Here is a 23,963-nt window from a genome sequence, read left to right as displayed (position 1 = left end):
CAGTGGATTGGAATACAGTGGATGGAGTAGAGTGGAAGGGAGTGTAATTATATGGAATGGAATGGATTGGATTGGATTGGAAGGTAGTGGAGTGGAGTTGAAAGTAAAGGAATCGAAAGAAGTGGAAGGGAGTGGAGTAGAGTGGATTAGAGTGGATTGGAATGGAATGGAGTGGAGTGGAATGGTGTGGAAACGAATGGAAGGGAGGGGAGTGGAATGGAACGAAATGGAATGGAATGTAGTGGAATGGAGAGGAGTGGAGTGTACTGGAGTGGAATGTAATGGAATGGAGTGTACTGGAGTGGAATGTATTTGACAGGAGGGTAATGGACAGGAATTGAGTGGAGTGGAGTGGAGTGAAATACATCGGAATGGCATGGAATTGAATGGAATGGAGGGGAGCGGAATGCAGTGGAGTGGAGTCGATTGGAGTGGTGAGGAATAGAACGGAGTGGCATGGAATGGAGCACAGTGGAATGCAATGGAGTGGAGTGGATTGGAAAGGGGTGGAGTGGAGTGACGATGGGTGAAGTGGAATGGAATGGAGTGGAGTGCAGAGGAGTCTCATGGAATGGAATGGAATGGAACGCAATGGAAGCTGAGATTGTACCACTGCGCTCCAGGATGGGTGACACAGTGTGATACTCTCGAAAGAAAGGAATGGAATGGAATGCAGTGGAATGGAATGGAATGCAATGGGGTGCATTGGAGTGGAGTGGAGTGGAGTGAAGTGGATTGGAGTGGAACGGAGAGGAAGGGAATGTAATGGAATGGAATGAAATGGACTGGAGTGGGGTGGAGTTGAGTGCAATGGAATGGAGCGAAATGGAATCAGATGCAGTGAAATGGAGTAGAGAGGAGTGCAGTAGAGTGGAAAGGAGTGCAATGGAGTGGAATGGAATCGGAAGTAATGGAAAGTAGTGGAGTGGATGGAACGGAAAGGAAAGGAGCGGAGCGGAGTGGAATGGAACGGAGCGGGAGGTGGGATGGGGCCACTGCACTCCAGGCTGGCTGACTGAGTGAGATATTCTCGAAATAAAGAAATGGAATGGAATGCCGTAGAATGGAATGGAACGGAGTGGAGTGGAGTGCAATGGAGTGAGTTGGAGCAGAGTGGAATGAAGAATGCAATGGGATGGAAGGGAATTGAATGAAATGCAGTGGAGTGCATTGCAGTGGAATGGAGCAGAATGGAATGGAAAGGAGTGGAATGGACTGGAGTGGAGTGCACTGGAGAGGAGAGGATAGGAATGCAGTGGAATGGAATTAGATGTAACGGAACGTAGAGGAGTGGAGTGGAATGGAGTGGGCCAGAGTGGAATGGAATGGAATGCAATGGAAAGGAATGGAGTGGAATAGAATGGAATGGAATGGAATGGAATGGAGTGGAATGAAATGTATTGGAGTGGAGTGAAATGGAGTGGAATGGAATGGAGTGGAGTGGAGTGGTATGTGATAGAATGGAGAGGAGGGGAATGGAGCAGAATGGAATGGAGTGCAGCGGAATGGAGTGGAGAGGAATGGAATCAAATGGAGTGGAATGGAACAGAGTGGAATGGAATGGAGTGCAATAGACTAGAATTGAGTGTAGTGTAGTGGAATTTAGTGGAATGGACTGGAATGGAGTGGAATGGAATGGAATTGAGAGGAATGGAATGGAATGGAATGGAATGGAATGGAATGGAATTGAATGGAATGGAATGGAATAGAATTGAATGCAACGGAATAAAAAGAATGCAATGGAATGCAATGGAATAGAATGCAATGGAATGTACTGTTGACATGTAATATGAGCTGAGATTGTGACACTGCACTCCAGCCAGGGTGACATAGTGATATCCTGTCGTAAGAAGTGAATGGAATGCAATGGAGTGAAATGGAATGGAATGAAATGGAATGGAGTGGAGTGGAACGGAATGGAGTGGAATGGAAGCGAATGCAGTGGAGTGGAGCGGGGTGGAGTGGAATGAAATGGAATGCAGTGGACTGTAATGGCATGGAGTGGAAAGAAGTGGAGTGGAATGGAGTGGAATGGAATTGACTGGCATAGAATGGAGTGGAATTGAATGCAATGGAATGGATAGGAAAGGAATGGAAAGGAGTAGAGTGGAGTAGAGTGATGTGGAGTGGAGTGGAATGGAGCTGAATGTACTTCAATGGAGTACAATGGAATGGAATGGAGTGGAATGGAATGGAAAGATATGAGGTGGATTGGAGTGGAATGTAGCGGAGTGGAAGGGAATGGAATAGAATGGAATGGAGTAGACTGTAATGGAATGCAGTGGCGATAAGCGGAGTGGAATGGAATGCATTGGAGTAGAGTGGAGTGGAATGCAATGGAATGGAGTGGGGTGGAGGGAAGTGGAGTGGAATGGAATTGAGTAAAGTGGAGTGGAGTTGAATGGAATATCGTGGTGTGGAGTGGAGTGGAAGTGAATGGAGTGAATAGGAGTGGAATGGAGTGGAAGGTAACGGAGTGGAATGGAGTCGAATGGAGTGGAATGGAGTAGAGTGGATTAGAGTGGAATGGTGTCGAACGGACTGGAATGGAATGGAATGGAGTGGAATGGAATTGAATCGAATGGAATGCAGTGGAGTGGAATGGAGTGGAGTGGAGTGGAGTGGAATGAAACGAAATGGAAGGGAGTGGAGAGAAACGCAGTTGATTGGAGTGGAGTGGAGTGGAAAGGAATGGAAAGGAGTGGGATGGAGTCGTATGGATTGGAGTGGAATGGAGTGGAATGGAATGAAGTGGAAAGGAGTGGAACGGAGTGAAATTGAATTTAGTGGACTGGAGTGGAATGGAGTTAAATGGAATGAAATGTAATGGAGTGGAATGGCATGGAATGGAGTGGAGTGGAATGGAATAGAATGGAATGGAATGGAATGGAATGGAATGGAGTGGAGTGGATAGGAATGGAATGGATTGGAGTGAAGTGGAGTGGAATGGAATTGAGTGGAGCGGAGAGGAAAGGAATGGAATGGAGTGGAGTGGAATGGCATGGAATGGAGTGGAATGGAATGGATAGTAGTGGAGTGGAGTGGAGTGGATTGGAGTGTAGTGGAAGGGAATGGAGTGCAGTGTAATGGACTGGAATGGAGCAGAGCAGAATGGAGTGGACTGGAGTGGAGTGGAATGGAATGGGATGGAATGGAATGGGAGCTGAGATTTTACCAATGTGCCCTAGGCAGGGTGACTGAGTGTCATACTCTCAAAAGAAAGGAATGGAATGGAACGCAGTGGAATGGAATGGAACAGAGTGGACATTAGTGGAGTGGAATGTGGAGGAATGGAATGAAATGGAACGTAATGGCATGAATTGGAGTGGTGTGGGGTGGAATGGATTATAGTGCAATGGGGTGGAAAGGAATGGGATGGAGTGGAATGAAGTGGAGTGCAGTGGAGTGGAACGGAGTTGAATGGCATAGAATTGAGTGGACAGTAGTGGAATGTAATGGAATGCAATGGAATCCATTGTAATAGAATATAATACAATGGAAAGTTGAGATGTAGTGTGAGCTGAGATTGTGCCACTGCACTCCAGACTGGGTGACAAGTTATATCCTGTGGATAGAAAGGAATGGAATGCAATAGAGTGAAATGGAATGAAGTGGAATGGAATTGAATGGAATGGAGTGGAGTGGAGTTGAGTGGAGTCGAATGGAGACGAATGGAATTTGACGGAGTGGAATGGAACGGAGTGGCGTGGAGTATCGTTGAGTGAAATAGAATGGAATGCAATGGGTTGGAATGGAATGCAATGGACTGCTGAAAGGAAATGTGAGCTGTTATTGTTCCACTGCACTCCAGCCTTTGTGACGGAATGAAATCCTGTGTAAAAAAAGGAATGGAATGGAATGGAATGGAATGGAATGGAATGGAATGGATTGGAATGGAATGGAATGGAATGGAATGAAGTGCAGTGGTGTGGAGAGGAGTGTAGTGGAGTGGAGTGAAATGGAGTGGAGTGTCGTGGAGGAGAGTGGGATGGAGTGGAATGGAATGGGGAGGAAAGGAACAGAGTGGAGTGGAATGGAACGGAGTGGTGTGGAATGGAATCCAATGGAATGAAATGGAATTGAATCGAATGGAATGAAGAAATATGTGCAGTGATTTGGCCACGGCGCTGGAGCCTGCGTGACAGAGGGAGATCCTGTCGATAAAACAGAGTGGAATGGAAGGGATTGGAATGGAATGGAATGGAACGTATTGGAGTGGAGAGCAGTGGAATTGAGTGGAGTGGAGTGCACTGGAATGGAATGGATTGCAATGGAATGTAATGGAATGATGGAATGATATGTGAGCTGAGATTGTGCCACTGCACTCCACGCTGGGTGACAGAGTGAGATACTCTTGAAAGAAAGAAATGGAATGGAAAGAATTTTTAATTGAGTGGATTCGAGTGGACTGAAGTAGAGTGCAGTGGAATGGAGAGGAATGGAATGGAACGGAATCGCATGTAAAGGAATGGAATGATGTGGAGTGGAGTGGTGAGGAGTGTAGTGCTGTGGAATGGAGCAGAAAGTAATGGGATGGTGTGGAGTGGAGTGCAGTGCAGTCGAGTGGAGAGGAGTGCAATGGCGTGGAATGGAATCGGATGTAAAGGAACGTACTGGAGTGGAGTGGAGTGGAAAGGAGTGGAATGGAATGGAATTGAATGTAATGGAAAGCAAAGGAATGGAATGGGATGCAATGGAATTTTATGCAATAGAATGCAGTTCAATAGAGAGTTGAGATGTAATGTGAGCTGAGATTGTGCCTAAGCTCTCCAGGCTGTTTGACACAGTGATATCGTGTCGAAAGAATGGAATGGAATGCAGTGGTGTGAAATGGAATGGAATGTAGTGGACAGGGGTAGAATGGAGTGGAGTGAAGAGGAACAGAGTGGAATAGAATGGGATGCAGTGCAATGGAATGCAGTGGAGTGGAGTGAAATAGAAAGAAATGGAATGGGATGGAATGGAATGCAATGGAATGGAGAACAGAAATGTGAGCTGCGATGGTATGACGACACTCCAGCCTTAGTGACCGAGTGAGATTCTGTGGAAGGAAAGAACTGATTTCAAAGGAGTGGAATGGAAGGGAATGTAGTACAGTGGAGTAGAGTGGAATGGAGTGAAACGGAATAGAATGGAGTGGAATGCAATAGAATGGAATGGAATGGAGTGGAGTGGAATAGAGAGGAGTGCACTGCAATGGAGTGGAGTGGAGTGGAAGGGAATTGAATGCAATGGAATGCAGTGGAGTGCAGTGGAGTGGAATGGAATGGAGTGGAGAGGACTGGAAGGAGTAGAGTGGACTGGAATGGAATAGAATGGAATAGAATGCAGTGGAGTGGAGGGGAGTGGAGGTGAGTGGAGTGGCATGGAGTGGAATGGAATGGAATGGAGTGAAATGGAACCCAATGGATTGGAATGGAGTGGAGTGGAGTGGAGTGGAATGGAGAGCAGTCGAATGGAATGGAAGGGAATGCAACAGAACGCAGAGGTGTGGATTGTAGTGCAGTGAAATGGAGTACTATGGAATCTAAAGGAGTGGAGTGGAGTCTAGTCTAGTGGAATGGAATGGAACCAAATGGAATGGAATGGCACGGAATGGAGTGGAGTAGAGTGGAGTGGAAAGGAAGAGAGATGAGTGGACTGGAGCAGAATGGAATGGAGTGGAGTGGATTGGATTGGAATGAGCTGGAATGGAGATTAATGGAATGAAGAGGAACGGAATGGACTGCAATGGAATTGAATGGAGTGAAATGGAGAGGAGTGGATTGGAGTGGATTGGAGTGGAAATGAATGGAATGGAGTGGAATGGAAGGGAATGGAGACAAGTGGATAGGAATTGAATGAAGCAGATTGGAGTGGAGTGGAGTGGAGTGGCATGGAATGGAATGAAGTGGAAGGGAAAGCAATGGAGTGGAATGTAATGGAATAAAATGGAATGGAGTGGAATGGAGAGGAATGGAGTGGAGTGGAGTGGAATGGAGGGGAGTAAGAGGAAGAGAATGGAATGGAATCGAAAGGAGGGAAGTGCAATTGTGTGGAGTGGAGTGGAGATGAAAGGAGTGGAGTGATGTGGAGTCGAGAGGAAAGGATTGGAATGGAATGGAATGGAGTTAAGTGGAGTGGAATGCAGTGGAAGGTAAAGGAGTGGAATGAAAAGGAGTGGATTGGAATGGAGTGGAATGGAATGGAGTGGAATGGACTGGAGTAGAATGGAGTGGGTTGCAGGGGAGTGGAATGGAGTGGAATGGAAGGGAACGGAAAGGAATGTAGTGGAAAGGAATGGAATGGAGTGGATTGAAATTGAATGGAAAGGATTGGAGTGCAGTGAACTGGAGGGGAGTGGAATAAAATGGAGTATAGTGCAGTGGAATGGAGTGGACTGGAGTGGAAATGAGTGGAGTGGACTGAAATGGAATGGAATGGAGTGGAGTGGAATGGTGTGGAGTGGGGTGGAAAGGAATGGAACAGAATGGAATGGAGAGGAATGGAGTGGCATGTAGTGGAGTGGAGTGAATTGGAAAGGAATGGAATTGAATGGAATTGAACGCAGTGGAGTGGAGTGCAATAGAACGGAGTGGAGTGGAGTGGAATGCAGTGGAGTAGATTTTAGCGGAATGGAGTGTAGTGGAATGGAATGGGATGGCATGGAATGGAATGGAACGGAAGCGGAGATTGTGCGACTGTGCTCCAGGCTATGTGACAGAGTGAGATAACATTGAAAGAAAGGAATGGAATGGAATGGAATGGAGTGGACTGCATGGGAACAGAGTGGAGTGAAGTGGAGTGGCCTGGAATGGAGAGAACTGGAATGAGATGGAATGGAATGGATTGAAATGGAGCGGAGTGAGGTGGAGCGGAATACAGTGCAATGGAGATGAATGCAAGGGGATGGCGTGAAATGGAGTGGAGTGGAATGCAGTTAAGTGTAGAGGAGTGTAAAGCAGTGGAATGCAATTGGATGTAACGCAATGTAGTGGAGTGGACTGGAGTAGAATGGAAGGAAATGGAATGGAGCAGAGCCTAGCAGAGCTGAATGGAGTGGAACGGAAAGAAAAGGAACAGAACAGAACGGGAGCTGAGACTGTGCCACTGCACTCCATGCTGAGTGACAGAGTGAGATACTCTCGAAAGAAAGGAAAAGAATGCAATGGAGTACAACAGAACGGAATTGAATGGAATGGAATGGAATGGAATGGAATGGAATGGAATGGAATAGAATGGCGTAGAATGGAATGGAATGGAGTGGATTGGAGTGAAGTGGAGTGGAGTGGAATGGAATGGAGAGAAATGGAATGGGATGGAATGAACCGGAGTTGATTGAGGTGGAGAGGATAGCAGTGGAATGGAGCGGAATGGAATGAGAAGGAGTGGAATTGAGAGGAGAGCATTGCAGCAAAGTGGAGGAGTGGAATGGAGTGGAATGGATTCGGATGTAATGGAATGTAGTGCAGTGGAGTAGAGTTGATGGAACGGAGGAGAATAGAATAGAATTGAAAGTAATGGAATGGAAAGCAGTGGAAGGGAATGGAATGCAAAGAATGGATTGGAGTGGAAAGGAGTAGAATGGAATGGAGTGGAACGGAATGGAATGGAATAGAATGGAATGGATTGGAGTGGGAAAGATTGGAGTGCAGTTGAATGGAGAGGAAAGGAATGGAGTGGAGTGGAGTGGAGGGAAGAGGAATGGAGTAGAATGGAATGGAATGGAAAGGAATGGAATGGAATGGAGTGGATTGGAAAGGGAGTGGAGTGGATTAGAATGGATTGGAATGGAATGGAATGGAGTGACGCGGAATAGTTTGGAAAGGAATGGCATGGAATGGAGTAGAGTGGAATGGAGGGGAATGGAATGGAATGGAATTGAGTGGAATGGAGTGGAATGGAGTGGATTGGAGAGGAATGGAATGGAGTGGAAAGGTCTGAAAGGAGTGGAATGGAGTGGAGTGGAATGCAATGGAGTAGATTGGAATGAAGTGGAAAGGAATGGAATGGAGAGAAGTAGAGTAGAATGAAGTGGATTGGAATGGAGGGGAGCAGAGTGGAGTTAACAGCAGTGGATTGGAATACAGTGGATGGAGTAGAGTGGAAGGGAGTGGAATTATATGGAATGGAATGGATTGGATTGGAGTGGAAGGGAGTGGAGTGGAGTTGAAAGTAGAGGAATCGAAAGAAGTGGAAGGGAGTGGAGTAGAGTGGATTAGAGTGGATTGGAATGGAATGGAGTGGAGTGGAATGGTGTGGAAACGAATGGAAGGGAGGGGAGTGGAATGGAACGAAATGGAATGGAATGTAGTGGAATGGAGAGGAGTGGAGTGTACTGGAGTGGAATGTAATCGAATGGAGTGTACTGGAGTGGAATGTATTTGACAGGAGGGTAATGGACAGGAATTGAGTGGAGTGGAGTGGAGTGAAATACATCGGAATGGCATGGAATTGAATGGAATGGAGGGGAGTGGAATGCAGTGGAGTGGAGTCGATTGGAGTGGTGAGGAATAGAACGGAGTGGCATGGAATGGAGCACAGTGGAATGCAATGGAGTGGAGTGGATTGGAAAGGGGTGGAGTGGAGTGACGATGGGTGAAGTGGAATGGAATGGAGTGGAGTGCAGAGGAGTCTCATGGAATGGAATGGAATGGAACGCAATGGAAGCTGAGATTGTACCACTGCGCTCCAGGATGGGTGACACAGTGTGATACTCTCGAAAGAAAGGAATGGAATGGAATGCAGTGGAATGGAATGGAATGCAATGGGGTGCATTGGAGTGGAGTGGAGTGGAGTGAAGTGGATTGGAGTGGAACGGAGAGGAAGGGAATGTAATGGAATGGAATGAAATGGACTGGAGTGGGGTGGAGTTGAGTGCAATGGAATGGAGCGAAATGGAATCAGATGCAGTGAAATGGAGTAGAGAGGAGTGCAGTAGAGTGGAAAGGAGTGCAATGGAGTGGAATGGAATCGGAAGTAATGGAAAGTAGTGGAGTGGATGGAACGGAAAGGAAAGGAGCGGAGCGGAGTGGAATGGAACGGAGCGGGAGGTGGGATGGGGCCACTGCACTCCAGGCTGGCTGACTGAGTGAGATATTCTCGAAATAAAGAAATGGAATGGAATGCCGTAGAATGGAATGGAACGGAGTGGAGTGGAGTGGAATGGAGTGAGTTGGAGCAGAGTGGAATGAAGAATGCAATGGGATGGAAGGGAATTGAATGAAATGCAGTGGAGTGCATTGCAGTGGAATGGAGCAGAATGGAATGGAAAGGAGTGGAATGGACTGGAGTGGAGTGCACTGGAGAGGAGAGGATAGGAATGCAGTGGAATGGAATTAGATGTAACGGAACGTAGAGGAGTGGAGTGGAATGGAGTGGGCCAGAGTAGAATGGAATGGAATGCAATGGAAAGGAATGGAGTGGAATAGAATGGAATGGAATGGAATGGAATGGAGTGGAATGAAATGTAGTGGAGTGGAGTGAAATGGAGTGGAATGGAATGGAGTGGAGTGGAGTAGAATGTGATAGAATGGAGAGGAGGGGAATGGAGCAGAATGGAATGGAGTGCAGCGGAATGGAGTGGAGAGGAATGGAATCAAATGGAGTGGAATGGAACAGAGTAGAATGGAATGGAGTGCAATAGACTAGAATTGAGTGTAGTGTAGTGGAATTTAGTGGAATGGACTAGAATGGAGTGGAATGGAATGGAATTGAGAGGAATGGAATGGAATGGAATGGAATGGAATGGAATGGAATGGAATAGAATTGAATGCAACGGAATTAAAAGAATGCAATGGAATGCAATGGAATAGAATGCAATGGAATGTATTGTTGACATGTAATATGAGCTGAGATTGTGACACTGCACTCCAGCCAGGATGACATAGTGATATCCTGTCGTAAGAAGTGAATGGAATGCAATGGAGTGAAATGGAATGGAATGAAATGGAATGGAGTGGAGTGGAACGGAATGGAGTGGAATGGAAGCGAATGCAGTGGAGTGGAGCGGGATGGAGTGGAATGAAATGGAATGCAGTGGACTGTAATGGCATGGAGTGGAAAGAAGTGGAGTGGAATGGAATTGACTGGCGTAGAATGGATTGGAATTGAATGCAATGGAATGGATAGGAAAGGAATGGAAAGGAGTAGAGTGGAGTAGAGTGGTGTGGAGTGGAGTGGAATGGAGCTGAATGTACTTCAATGGAGTACAATGGAATGGAATGGAGTGGAATGGAATGGAAAGATATGAGGTGGATTGGAGTGGAATGTAGCGGAGTGGAAGGGAATGGAATAGAATGGAATGGAGTAGACTGTAATGGAATGCAGTGGCGATAAGCGGAGTGGAATGGAATGCATTGGAGTAGAGTGGAGTGGAATGCAATGGAATGGAGTGGGGTGGAGGGAAGTGGAGTGGAATGGAATTGAGTAAAGTGGAGTGGAGTTGAATGGAATATCGTGGTGTGGAGTGGAGTGGAAGTGAATGGAGTGAATAGGAGTGGAATGGAGTGGAAGGTAACGGAGTGGAATGGAGTCGAATGGAGTGGAATGGAGTAGAGTGGATTAGAGTGGAATGGTGTCGAACGGACTGGAATGGAATGGAATGGAGTGGAATGGAATTGAATCGAATGGAATGCAGTGGTGTGGAATGGAGTGGAGTGGAGTGGAGTGGAATGAAACGAAATGGAAGGGAGTGGAGAGAAACGCAGTTGATTGGAGTGGAGTGGAGTGGAAAGGAATGGAAAGGAGTGGGATGGAGTCGTATGGATTGGAGTGGAATGGAGTGGAATGGAATGAAGTGGAAAGGAGTGGAACGGAGTGAAATTGAATTTAGTGGACTGGAGTGGAATGGAGTTAAATGGAATGAAATGGAATGGAGTGGAATGGCATGGAATGGAGTGGAGTGGAATGGAATAGAATGGAATGGAATGGAATGGAATGGAATGGAGTGGAGTGGATAGGAGTGGAATGGATTGGAGTGAAGTGGAGTGGAATGGAATTGAGTGGAGCGGAGAGGAAAGGAATGGAATGGAGTGGAGTGGAATGGCATGGAATGGAGTGGAATGGAATGGATAGTAGTGGAGTGGAGTGGAGTGGATTGGAGTGTAGTGGAAGGGAATGGAGTGCAGTGTAATGGACTGGAATGGAGCAGAGCAGAACGGAGTGGACTGGAGTGGAGTGGAATGGAATGGGATGGAATGGAATGGGAGCTGAGATTTTACCAATGTGCCCTAGGCAGGGTGACTGAGTGTCATACTCTCAAAAGAAAGGAATGGAATGGAACGCAGTGGAATGCAATGGAACAGAGTGGACATTAGTGGAGTGGAATGTGGAGGAATGGAATGAAATGGAACGTAATGGCATGAATTGGAGTGGTGTGGGGTGGAATGGATTATAGTGCAATGGGGTGGAAAGGAATGGGATGGAGTGGAATGAAGTGGAGTGCAGTGGAGTGGAACGGAGTTGAATGGCATAGAATTGAGTGGACAGTAGTGGAATGTAATGGAATGCAATGGAATCCATTGTAATAGAATATAATAGAATGGAAAGTTGAGATGTAGTGTGAGCTGGGATTGTGCCACTGCACTCCAGACTGGGTGACACGTTATATCCTGTGGATAGAAAGGAATGGAATGCAATAGAGTGAAATGGAATGAAGTGGAATGGAATTGAATGGAATGGAGTGGAGTGGAGTTGAGTGGAGTCGAATGGAGACGAATGGAATTTGACGGAGTGGAATGGAACGGAGTGGCGTGGAGTATCGTTGAGTGAAATAGAATGGAATGCAATGGGTTGGAATGGAATGCAATGGACTGCTGAAAGGAAATGTGAGCTGTTATTGTTCCACTGCACTCCAGCCTTTGTGACGGAATGAAATTCTGTGTAAAAAAAGGAATGGAATGGAATGGAATGGAATGGAATGGAATGGAATGGAATGGAATGGAATGGAATGGAATGGAATGAAGTGCAGTGGTGTGGAGAGGAGTGTAGTGGAGTGGAGTGAAATGGAGTGGAGTGTCGTGGAGGAGAGTGGGATGGAGTGGAATGGAATGGGGAGGAAAGGAACGGAGTGGAGTGGAATGGAACGGAGTGGTGTGGAATGGAATCCAATGGAATGAAATGGAATTGAATCGAATGGAATGAAGAAATATGTGCAGTGATTTGGCCACGGCGCTGGAGCCTGCGTGACAGAGGGAGATCCTGTCGATAAAACAGAGTGGAATGGAAGGGATTGGAATGGAATGGAATGGAACGTATTGGAGTGGAGAGCAGTGGATTTGAGTGGAGTGGAGTGCACTGGAATGGAATGGAATGCAATGGAATGTAATGGAATGATGGAATGATATGTGAGCTGAGATTGTGCCACTGCACTCCACGCTGGGTGACAGAGTGAGATACTCTTGAAAGAAAGAAATGGAATGGAAAGAATTTTTAATTGAGTGGATTCGAGTGGACTGAAGTAGAGTGCAGTGGAATGGAGAGGAATGGAATGAACGGAATCGCATGTAAAGGAATGGAATGATGTGGAGTGGAGTGGTGAGGAGTGTAGTGCTGTGGAATGGAGCAGAAAGTAATGGGATGGTGTGGAGTGGAGTGCAGTGCAGTCGAGTGGAGAGGAGTGCAATGGCGTGGAATGGAATCGGATGTAAAGGAACGTACTGGAGTGGAGTGGAGTGGAAAGGAGTGGAATGGAATGGAATTGAATGTAATGGAAAGCAAAGGAATGGAATGGGATGTAATGGAATTTAATGCAATAGAATGCAGTTCAATAGAGAGTTGAGATGTAATGTGAGCTGAGATTGTGCCTAAGCTCTCCAGGCTGTTTGACACAGTGATATCGTGTCGAAAGAATGGAATGGAATGCAGTGGTGTGAAATGGAATGGAATGTAGTGGACAGGGGTAGAATGGAGTGGAGTGAAGAGGAACAGAGTGGAATAGAATGGGATGCAGTGGAATGGAATGCAGTGGAGTGGAGTGAAATAGAAAGAAATGGAATGGGATGGAATGGAATGCAATGGAATGGAGAACAGAAATGTGAGCTGCGATGGTATGACGACACTCCAGCCTTAGTGACCGAGTGAGATTCTGTGGAAGGAAAGAACTGATTTCAAAGGAGTGGAATGGAAGGGAATGTAGTACAGTGGAGTAGAGTGGAATGGAGTGAAACGGAATAGAATGGAGTGGAATGCAATAGAATGGAATGGAATGGAGTGGAGTGGAATAGAGAGGAGTGCACTGCAATGGAGTGGAGTGGAGTGGAAGGTAATTGAATGCAATGGAATGCAGTGGAGTGCAGTGGAGTGGAATGGAGTGGGGTGGAGAGGACTGGAAGGAGTAGAGTGGACTGGAATGGAATAGAATGGAATAGAATGCAGTGGAGTGGAGGGGAGTGGAGGTGAGTGGAGTGGCATGGAGTGGAATGGAATGGAATGGAGTGAAATGGAACCCAATGGATTGGAATGGAGTCGAGTGGAGTGGAGTGGAATGGAGAGCAGTCGAATGGAATGGAAGGGAATGCAACAGAACGCAGAGGTGTGGATTGGAGTGCAGTGAAATGGAGTACTATGGAATCTAAAGGAGTAGAGTGGAGTCTAGTCTAGTGGAATGGAATGGAACCAAATGGAATGGAATGGCACGGAATGGAGTGGAGTAGAGTGGAGTGGAAAGGAAGAGAGATGAGTGGACTGGAGCAGAATGGAATGGAGTGGAGTGGATTGGATCGCAATGAGCTGGAATGGAGATTAATGGAATGAAGTGGAACGGAATGGACTGCAATGGAATTGAATGGAGTGAAATGGAGAGGAGTGGAGTGGAGTGGATTGGAGTGGAAATGAATGGAATGGAGTGGAATGGAAGGGAATGGAGACAAGTGGATAGGAATTGAATGAAGCAGATTGGAGTGGAGTGGAGTGGAGTGGCATGGAATGGAATGAAGTGGAAGGGAAAGCAATGGAGTGGAATGTAATGGAATAAAATGGAATGGAGTGGAATGGAGAGGAATGGAGTGGAGTGGAGTGGAATGGAGGGGAGTAAGAGGAAGAGAATGGAATGGAATCGAAAGGAGGGAAGTGCAATTGTGTGGAGTGGAGTGGAGATGAAAGGAGTGGAGTGATGTGGAGTCGAGAGGAAAGGATTGGAATGGAATGGAATGGAGTTAAGTGGACTGGAATGCAGTGGAAGGTAAAGGAGTGGAATGAAAAGGAGTGGATTGGAATGGAGTGGAATGGAATGGAGTGGAATGGACTGGAGTAGAATGGAGTGGGTTGCAGGGGAGTGGAATGGAGTGGAATGGAAGGGAACGGAAAGGAATGTAGTGGAAAGGAATGGAATGGAGTGGATTGAAATTGAATGGAATGGATTGGAGTGCAGTGAACTGGAGGGGAGTGGAAAAAAATGGAGTATAGTGCAGTGGAATGGAGTGGACTGGAGTGGAAATGAGTGGAGTGGACTGAAATGGAATGGAATGGAGTGGAGTGGAATGGTGTGGAGTGGGGTGGAAAGGAATGGAACAGAATGGAATGGAGAGGAATGGAGTGGCATGTACTGGAGTGGAGTGAAGTGGAAAGGAATGGAATTGAATGGAATTGAACGGAGTGGAGTGGAGTGCAATAGAACGGAGTGGAGTGGAGTGGAATGCAGTGGAGTAGATTTTAGCGGAATGGAGTGTAGTGGAATGGAATGGGATGGCATGGAATGGAATGGAACGGAAGCGGAGATTGTGCGACTGTGCTCCAGGCTATGTGACGGAGTGAGATAACGTTGAAAGAAAGGAATGGAATGGAATGGAATGGAGTGGACTGCATGGGAACAGAGTGGAGTGAAGTGGAGTGGCCTGGAATGGAGAGAACTGGAATGAGATGGAATGGAATGGATTGAAATGGAGCGGAGTGAGGTGGAGCGGAATACAGTGCAATGGAGATGAATGCAAGGGGATGGCGTGAAATGGAGTGGAGTGGAATGCAGTTAAGTGTAGAGGAGTGTAAAGCAGTGGTATCCAATTGGATGTAACGCAATGTAGTGGAGTGGACTGGAGTAGAATGGAAGGAAATGGAACGGAGCAGAGCCTAGCAGAGCTGAATGGAGTGGAACGGAAAGAAAAGGAACAGAACAGAACGGGAGCTGAGACTGTGCCACTGCACTCCATGCTGAGTGACAGAGTGAGATACTCTCGAAAGAAAGGAAAAGAATGCAATGGAGTACAACAGAACGGAATTGAATGGAATGGAATGGAATGGAATGGAATGGAATGGAATGGAATGGAATGGAATAGAATGGAGTAGAATGGAATGGAATGGAGTGGATTGGAGTGAAGTGGAGTGGAGTGGAATGGAATGGAGAGAAATGGAATGGGATGGAATGAACCGGAGTTGATTGAGGTGGAGAGGATAGCAGTGGAATGGAGCGGAATGGAATGAGAAGGAGTGAAATTGAGAGGAGAGCATTGCAGCAAAGTGGAGGAGTGGAATGGAGTGGAATGGATTCGGATGTAATGGAATGTAGTGCAGTGGAGTAGAGTTGATGGAACGGAGGAGAATAGAATAGAATTGAAAGTAATGGAATGGAAAGCAGTGGAAGGGAATGGAATGCAAAGAATGGATTGGAGTGGAAAGGAGTAGAATGGAATGGAGTGGAACGGAATGGAATGGAATAGAATGGAATGGATTGGAGTGGGAAAGATTGGAGTGCAGTTGAATGGAGAGGAAAGGAATGGAGTGGAGTGGAGTGGAGGGAAGAGGAATGGAGTAGAATGGAATGGAATGGAAAGGAATGGAATGGAATGGAGTGGATTGGAAAGGGAGTGGAGTGGATTAGAATGGATTGGAATGGAATGGAATGGAGTGACGCGGAATAGTTTGGAAAGGAATGGCATGGAATGGAGTAGAGTGGAATGGAGGGGAATGGAATGGAATGGAATTGAGTGGAATGGAGTGGAATGGAGTGGAGTGGAGAGGAATGGAATGGAGTGGAAAGGTCTGAAAGGAGTGGAATGGAGTGGAGTGGAATGCAATGGAGTAGATTGGAATGAAGTGGAAAGGAATGGAATGGAGAGAAGTAGAGTAGAATGAAGTGGATTGGAATGGAGGGGAGCAGAGTGGAGTTAACAGCAGTGGATTGGAATACAGTGGATGGAGTAGAGTGGAAGGGAGTGTAATTATATGGAATGGAATGGATTGGATTGGAGTGGAAGGGAGTGGAGTGGAGTTGAAAGTAGAGGAATCGAAAGAAGTGGAAGGGAGTGGAGTAGAGTGGATTAGAGTGGATTGGAATGGAATGGAGTGGAGTGGAATGGTGTGGAAACGAATGGAAGGGAGGGGAGTGGAATGGAACGAAATGGAATGGAATGTAGTGGAATGGAGAGGAGTGGAGTGTACTGGAGTGGAATGTAATCGAATGGAGTGTACTGGAGTGGAATGTATTTGACAGGAGGGTAATGGACAGGAATTGAGTGGAGTGGAGTGGAGTGAAATACATCGGAATGGCATGGAATTGAATGGAATGGAGGGGAGTGGAATGCAGTGGAGTGGAGTCGATTGGAGTGGTGAGGAATAGAACGGAGTGGCATGGAATGGAGCACAGTGGAATGCAATGGAGTGGAGTGGATTGGAAAGGGGTGGAGTGGAGTGACGATGGGTGAAGTGGAATGGAATGGAGTGGAGTGCAGAGGAGTCTCATGGAATGGAATGGAATGGAACGCAATGGAAGCTGAGATTGTACCACTGCGCTCCAGGATGGGTGACACAGTGTGATACTCTCGAAAGAAAGGAATGGAATGGAATGCAGTGGAATGGAATGGAATGCAATGGGGTGCATTGGAGTGGAGTGGAGTGGAGTGAAGTGGATTGGAGTGGAACGGAGAGGAAGGGAATGTAATGGAATGGAATGAAATGGACTGGAGTGGGGTGGAGTTGAGTGCAATGGAATGGAGCGAAATGGAATCAGATGCAGTGAAATGGAGTAGAGAGGAGTGCAGTAGAGTGGAAAGGAGTGCAATGGAGTGGAATGGAATCGGAAGTAATGGAAAGTAGTGGAGTGGATGGAACGGAAAGGAAAGGAGCGGAGCGGAGTTTAATGGAACGGAGCGGGAGGTGGGATGGGGCCACTGCACTCCAGGCTGGCTGACTGAGTGAGATATTCTCGAAATAAAGAAATGGAATGGAATGCCGTAGAATGGAATGGAACGGAGTGGAGTGGAGTGGAATGGAGTGAGTTGGAGCAGAGTGGAATGAAGAATGCAATGGGATGGAAGGGAATTGAATGAAATGCAGTGGAGTGCATTGCAGTGGAATGGAGCAGAATGGAATGGAAAGGAGTGGAATGGACTGGAGTGGAGTGCACTGGAGAGGAGAGGATAGGAATGCAGTGGAATGGAATTAGATGTAACGGAACGTAGAGGAGTGGAGTGGAATGGAGTGGGCCAGAGTGGAATGGAATGGAATGCAATGGAACGGAATGGAGTGGAATAGAATGGAATGGAGTGGAATGAAATGTATTGGAGTGGAGTGAAATGGAGTGGAATGGAATGGAGTGGAGTGGAGTGGAATGTGATAGAATGGAGAGGAGGGGAATGGAACAGAATGGAATGGAGTGCACCGGAATGGAGTGGAGAGGAATGGAAACAAATAGAGTGGAATGGACCAGAGTGGAATGGAATGGAGTGCAATAGACTAGAATTGAGTGTAGTGTAGTGGAATTTAGTGGAATGGACTGGAATGGAGTGGAATGGAATGGAATTGAGAGGAATGGAATGGAATGGAATGGAATGGAATGGAATGGAATGGAATGGAATGGAATGGAATGGAATAGAATTGAATGCAACGGAATAAAAAGAATGCAATGGAATGCAATGGAATAGAATGCAGTGGAATGTACTGTTGACATGTAATATGAGCTGAGATTGTGACACTGCACTCCAGCCAGGGTGACATAGTGATATCCTGTCGTAAGAAGTGAATGGAATGCAATGGAGTGAAATGGAATGGAATGAAATGGAATGGAGTGGAGTGGAACGGAATGGAGTGGAATGGAAGCGAATGCAGTGGAGTGGAGCGGGGTGGAGTGGAATGAAATGGAATGCAGTGGACTGTAATGGCATGGAGTGGAAAGAAGTGGAGTGGAATGGAGTGGAATGGAATTGACTGGCATAGAATGGAGTGGAATTGAATGCAATGGAATGGATAGGAAAGGAATGGAAAGGAGTAGAGTGGAGTAGAGTGGTGTGGAGTGGAGTGGAATGGAGCTGAATGTACTTCAATGGAGTACAATGGAATGGAATGGAGTGGAATGGAATGGAAAGATATGAGATGGATTGGAGTGGAATGTAGCGGAGTGGAAGGGAATGGAATAGAATGGAATGGAGTAGACTGTAATGGAATGCAGTGGCGATAAGCGGAGTGGAATGGAATGCATTGGAGTAGAGTGGAGTGGAATGCAATGGAATGGAGTGGGGTGGAGTGAAGTGGAGTGGAATGGAATTGAGTAAAGTGGAGTGGAGTTGAATGGAATATCGTGGTGTGGAGTGGAGTGGAAGTGAATGGAGTGAATAGGAGTGGAATGGAGTGGAAGGTAACGGAGTGGAATGGAGTCGAATGGAGTGGAATGGAGTAGAGTGGATTAGAGTGGAATGGTGTCGAACGGACTGGAATGGAATGGAATGGAGTGGAATGGAATTGAATCGAATGGAATGCAGTGGAGTGGAATGGAGTGGAGTGGAGTGGAGTGGAATGAAACGAAATGGAAGGGAGTGGAGAGAAACGCAGTTGATTGGAGTGGAGTGGAGTGGAAAGGAATGGAAAGGAGTGGGATGGAGTCGTATGGATTGGAGTGGAATGGAGTGGAATGGAATGAAGTGGAAAGGAGTGGAACGGAGTGAAATTGAATTTAGTGGACTGGAGTGGAATGGAGTTAAATGGAATGAAATGGAATGGAGTGGAATGGCATGGAATGGAGTGGAGTGGAATGGAATAGAATGGAATGGAATGGAATGGAATGGAATGGAGTGGAGTGGATAGGAGTGGAATGGATTGGAGTGAAGTGGAGTGGAATGGAATTGAGTGGAGCGGAGAGGAAAGGAATGGAATGGAGTGGAGTGGAATGGCATGGAATGGAGTGGAATGGAATGGATAGTAGTGGAGTGGAGTGGAGTGGATTGGAGTGTAGTGGAAGGGAATGGAGTGCAGTGTAATGGACTGGAATGGAGCAGAGCAGAATGGAGTGGACTGGAGTGGAGTGGAATGGAATGGGATGGAATGGAATGGGAGCTGAGATTTTACCAATGTGCCCTAGGCAGGGTGACTGAGTGTCATACTCTCAAAAGAAAGGAATGGAATGGAACGCAGTGGAATGGAATGGAACAGAGTGGACATTAGTGGAGTGGAATGTGGAGGAATGGAATGAAATGGAACGTAATGGCATGAATTGGAGTGGTGTGGGGTGGAATGGATTATAGTGCAATGGGGTGGAAAGGAATGGGATGGAGTGGAATGAAGTGGAGTGCAGTGGAGTGGAACGGAGTTGAATGGCATAGAATTGAGTGGACAGTAGTGGAATGTAATGGAATGCAATGGAATCCATTGTAATAGAATATAATACAATGGAAAGTTGAGATGTAGTGTGAGCTGAGATTGTGCCACTGCACTCCAGACTGGGTGACAAGTTATATCCTGTGGATAGAAAGGAATGGAATGCAATAGAGTGAAATGGAATGAAGTGGAATGGAATTGAATGGAATGGAGTGGAGTGGAGTTGAGTGGAGTCGAATGGAGACGAATGGAATTTGACGGAGTGGAATGGAACGGAGTGGCGTGGAGTATCGTTGAGTGAAATAGAATGGAATGCAATGGGTTGGAATGGAATGCAATGGACTGCTGAAAGGAAATGTGAGCTGTTATTGTTCCACTGCACTCCAGCCTTTGTGACGGAATGAAATCCTGTGTAAAAAAAGGAATGGAATGGAATGGAATGGAATGGAATGGAATGGAATGGAATGGAATGGAATGGAATGGATTGGAATGGAATGGAATGGAATGGAATGAAGTGCAGTGGTGTGGAGAGGAGTGTAGTGGAGTGGAGTGAAATGGAGTGGAGTGTCGTGGAGGAGAGTGGGATGGAGTGGAATGGAATGGGGAGGAAAGGAACGGAGTGGAGTGGAATGGAACGGAGTGGTGTGGAATGGAATCCAATGGAATGAAATGGAATTGAATCGAATGGAATGAAGAAATATGTGCAGTGATTTGGCCACGGCGCTGGAGCCTGCGTGACAGAGGGAGATCCTGTCGATAAAACAGAGTGGAATGGAAGGGATTGGAATGGAATGGAATGGAACGTATTGGAGTGGAGAGCAGTGGAATTGAGTGGAGTGGAGTGCACTGGAATGGAATGGAATGCAATGGAATGTAATGGAATGATGGAATGATATGTGAGCTGAGATTGTGCCACTGCACTCCACGCTGGGTGACAGAGTGAGATACTCTTGAAAGAAAGAAATGGAATGGAAAGAATTTTTAATTGAGTGGATTCGAGTGGACTGAAGTAGAGTGCAGTGGAATGGAGAGGAATGGAATGGAACGGAATCGCATGTAAAGGAATGGAATGATGTGGAGTGGAGTGGTGAGGAGTGTAGTGCTGTGGAATGGAGCAGAAAGTAATGGGATGGTGTGGAGTGGAGTGCAGTGCAGTCGAGTGGAGAGGAGTGCAATGGCGTGGAATGGAATCGGATGTAAAGGAACGTACTGGAGTGGAGTGGAGTGGAAAGGAGTGGAATGGAATGGAATTGAATGTAATGGAAAGCAAAGGAATGGAATGGGATGCAATGGAATTTTATGCAATAGAATGCAGTTCAATAGAGAGTTGACATGTAATGTGAGCTGAGATTGTGCCTAAGCTCTCCAGGCTGTTTGACACAGTGATATCGTGTCGAAAGAATGGAATGGAATGCAGTGGTGTGAAATGGAATGGAATGTAGTGGACAGGGGTAGAATGGAGTGGAGTGAAGAGGAACAGAGTGGAATAGAATGGGATGCAGTGGAATGGAATGCAGTGGAGTGGAGTGAAATAGAAAGAAATGGAATGGGATGGAATGGAATGCAATGGAATGGAGAACAGAAATGTGAGCTGCGATGGTATGACGACACTCCAGCCTTAGTGACCGAGTGAGATTCTGTGGAAGGAAAGAACTGATTTCAAAGGAGTGGAATGGAAGGGAATGTAGTACAGTGGAGTAGAGTGGAATGGAGTGAAACGGAATAGAATGGAGTGGAATGCAATAGAATGGAATGGAATGGAGTGGAGTGGAATAGAGAGGAGTGCACTGCAATGGAGTGGAGTGGAGTGGAAGGGAATTGAATGCAATGGAATGCAGTGGAGTGCAGTGGAGTGGAATGGAATGGAGTGGAGAGGACTGGAAGGAGTAGAGTGGACTGGAATGGAATAGAATGGAATAGAATGCAGTGGAGTGGAGGGGAGTGGAGGTGAGTGGAGTGGCATGGAGTGGAATGGAATGGAATGGAGTGAAATGGAACCCAATGGATTGGAATGGAGTGGAGTGGAGTGGAGTGGAATGGAGAGCAGTCGAATGGAATGGAAGGGAATGCAACAGAACGCAGAGGTGTGGATTGGAGTGCAGTGAAATGGAGTACTATGGAATCTAAAGGAGTGGAGTGGAGTCTAGTCTAGTGGAATGGAATGGAACCAAATGGAATGGAATGGCACGGAATGGAGAGGAGTAGAGTGGAGTGGAAAGGAAGAGAGATGAGTGGACTGGAGCAGAATGGAATGGAGTGGAGTGGATTGGATTGGAATGAGCTGGAATGGAGATTAATGGAATGAAGTGGAACGGAATGGACTGCAATGGAATTGAATGGAGTGAAATGGAGAGGAGTGGAGTGGAGTGGATTGGAGTGGAAATGAATGGAATAGAGTGGAATGGAAGGGAATGGAGACAAGTGGATAGGAATTGAATGAAGCAGATTGGAGTGGAGTGGAGTGGAGTGGCATGGAATGGAATGAAGTGGAAGGGAAAGCAATGGAGTGGAATGTAATGGAATAAAATGGAATGGAGTGGAATGGAGAGGAATGGAGTGGAGTGGAGTGGAATGGAGGGGAGTAAGAGGAAGAGAATGGAATGGAATCGAAAGGAGGGAAGTGCAATTGTGTGGAGTGGAGTGGAGATGAAAGGAGTGGAGTGATGTGGAGTCGAGAGGAAAGGATTGGAATGGAATGGAATGGAGTTAAGTGGACTGGAATGCAGTGGAAGGTAAAGGAGTGGAATGAAAAGGAGTGGATTGGAATGGAGTGGAATGGAATGGAGTGGAATGGACTGGAGTAGAATGGAGTGGGTTGCAGGGGAGTGGAATGGAGTGGAATGGAAGGGAACGGAAAGGAATGTAGTGGAAAGGAATGGAATGGAGTGGATTGAAATTGAATGGAAAGGATTGGAGTGCAGTGAACTGGAGGGGAGTGGAATCAAATGGAGTATAGTGCAGTGGAATGGAGTGGACTGGAGTGGAAATGAGTGGAGTGGACTGAAATGGAATGGAATGGAGTGGAGTGGAATGGTGTGGAGTGGGGTGGAAAGGAATGGAACAGAATGGAATGGAGAGGAATGGAGTGGCATGTAGTGGAGTGGAGTGAAGTGGAAAGGAATGGAATTGAATGGAATTGAACGGAGTGGAGTGGAGTGCAATAGAACGGAGTGGAGTGGAGTGGAATGCAGTGGAGTAGATTTTAGCGGAATGGAGTGTAGTGGAATGGAATGGGATGGCATGGAATGGAATGGAACGGAAGCGGAGATTGTGCGACTGTGCTCCAGGCTATGTGACAGAGTGAGATAACATTGAAAGAAAGGAATGGAATGGAATGGAATGGAGTGGACTGCATGGGAACAGAGTGGAGTGAAGTGGAGTGGCCTGGAATGGAGAGAACTGGAATGAGATGGAATGGAATGGATTGAAATGGAGCGGAGTGAGGTGGAGCGGAATACAGTGCAATGGAGATGAATGCAAGGGGATGGCGTGAAATGGAGTGGAGTGGAATGCAGTTAAGTGTAGAGGAGTGTAAAGCAGTGGCATGCAATTGGATGTAACGCAATGTAGTGGAGTGGACTGGAGTAGAATGGAAGGAAATGGAACGGAGCAGAGCCTAGCAGAGCTGAATGGAGTGGAACGGAAAGAAAAGGAACAGAACAGAACGGGAGCTGAGACTGTGCCACTGCACTCCATGCTGAGTGACAGAGTGAGATACTCTCGAAAGAAAGGAAAAGAATGCAATGGAGTACAACAGAACGGAATTGAATGGAATGGAATGGAATGGAATGGAATGGAATGGAATGGAATGGAATGGAATGGAATGGAATAGAATGGAGTAGAATGGAATGGAATGGAGTGGATTGGAGTGAAGTGGAGTGGAGTGGAATGGAATGGAGAGAAATGGAATGGGATGGAATGAACCGGAGTTGATTGAGGTGGAGAGGATAGCAGTGGAATGGAGCGGAATGGAATGAGAAGGAGTGGAATTGAGAGGAGAGCATTGCAGCAAAGTGGAGGAGTGGAATGGAGTGGAATGGATTCGGATGTAATGGAATGTAGTGCAGTGGAGTAGAGTTGATGGAACGGAGGAGAATAGAATAGAATTGAAAGTAATGGAATGGAAAGCAGTGGAAGGGAATGGAATGCAAAGAATGGATTGGAGTGGAAAGGAGTAGAATGGAATGGAGTGGAACGGAATGGAATGGAATAGAATGGAATGGATTGGAGTGGGAAAGATTGGAGTGCAGTGGAATGGAGAGGAAAAGAATGGAGTGGAGTGGAGTGGAGGGAAGAGGAATGGAGTAGAATGGAATGGAATGGAAAGGAATGGAATGGAATGGAGTGGATTGGAAAGGGAGTGGAGTGGATTAGAATGGATTGGAATGGAATGGAATGGAGTGACGCGGAATAGTTTGGAAAGGAATGGCATGGAATGGAGTAGAGTGGAATGGAGGGGAATG

The sequence above is a fragment of the Pongo abelii genome, chromosome Y, assembly GCF_028885655.2.
Source record: "Pongo abelii isolate AG06213 chromosome Y, NHGRI_mPonAbe1-v2.0_pri, whole genome shotgun sequence".
NCBI lineage: Eukaryota > Metazoa > Chordata > Mammalia > Primates > Hominidae > Pongo > Pongo abelii.
Note: the sequence above shows the minus strand (reverse complement) of the source record.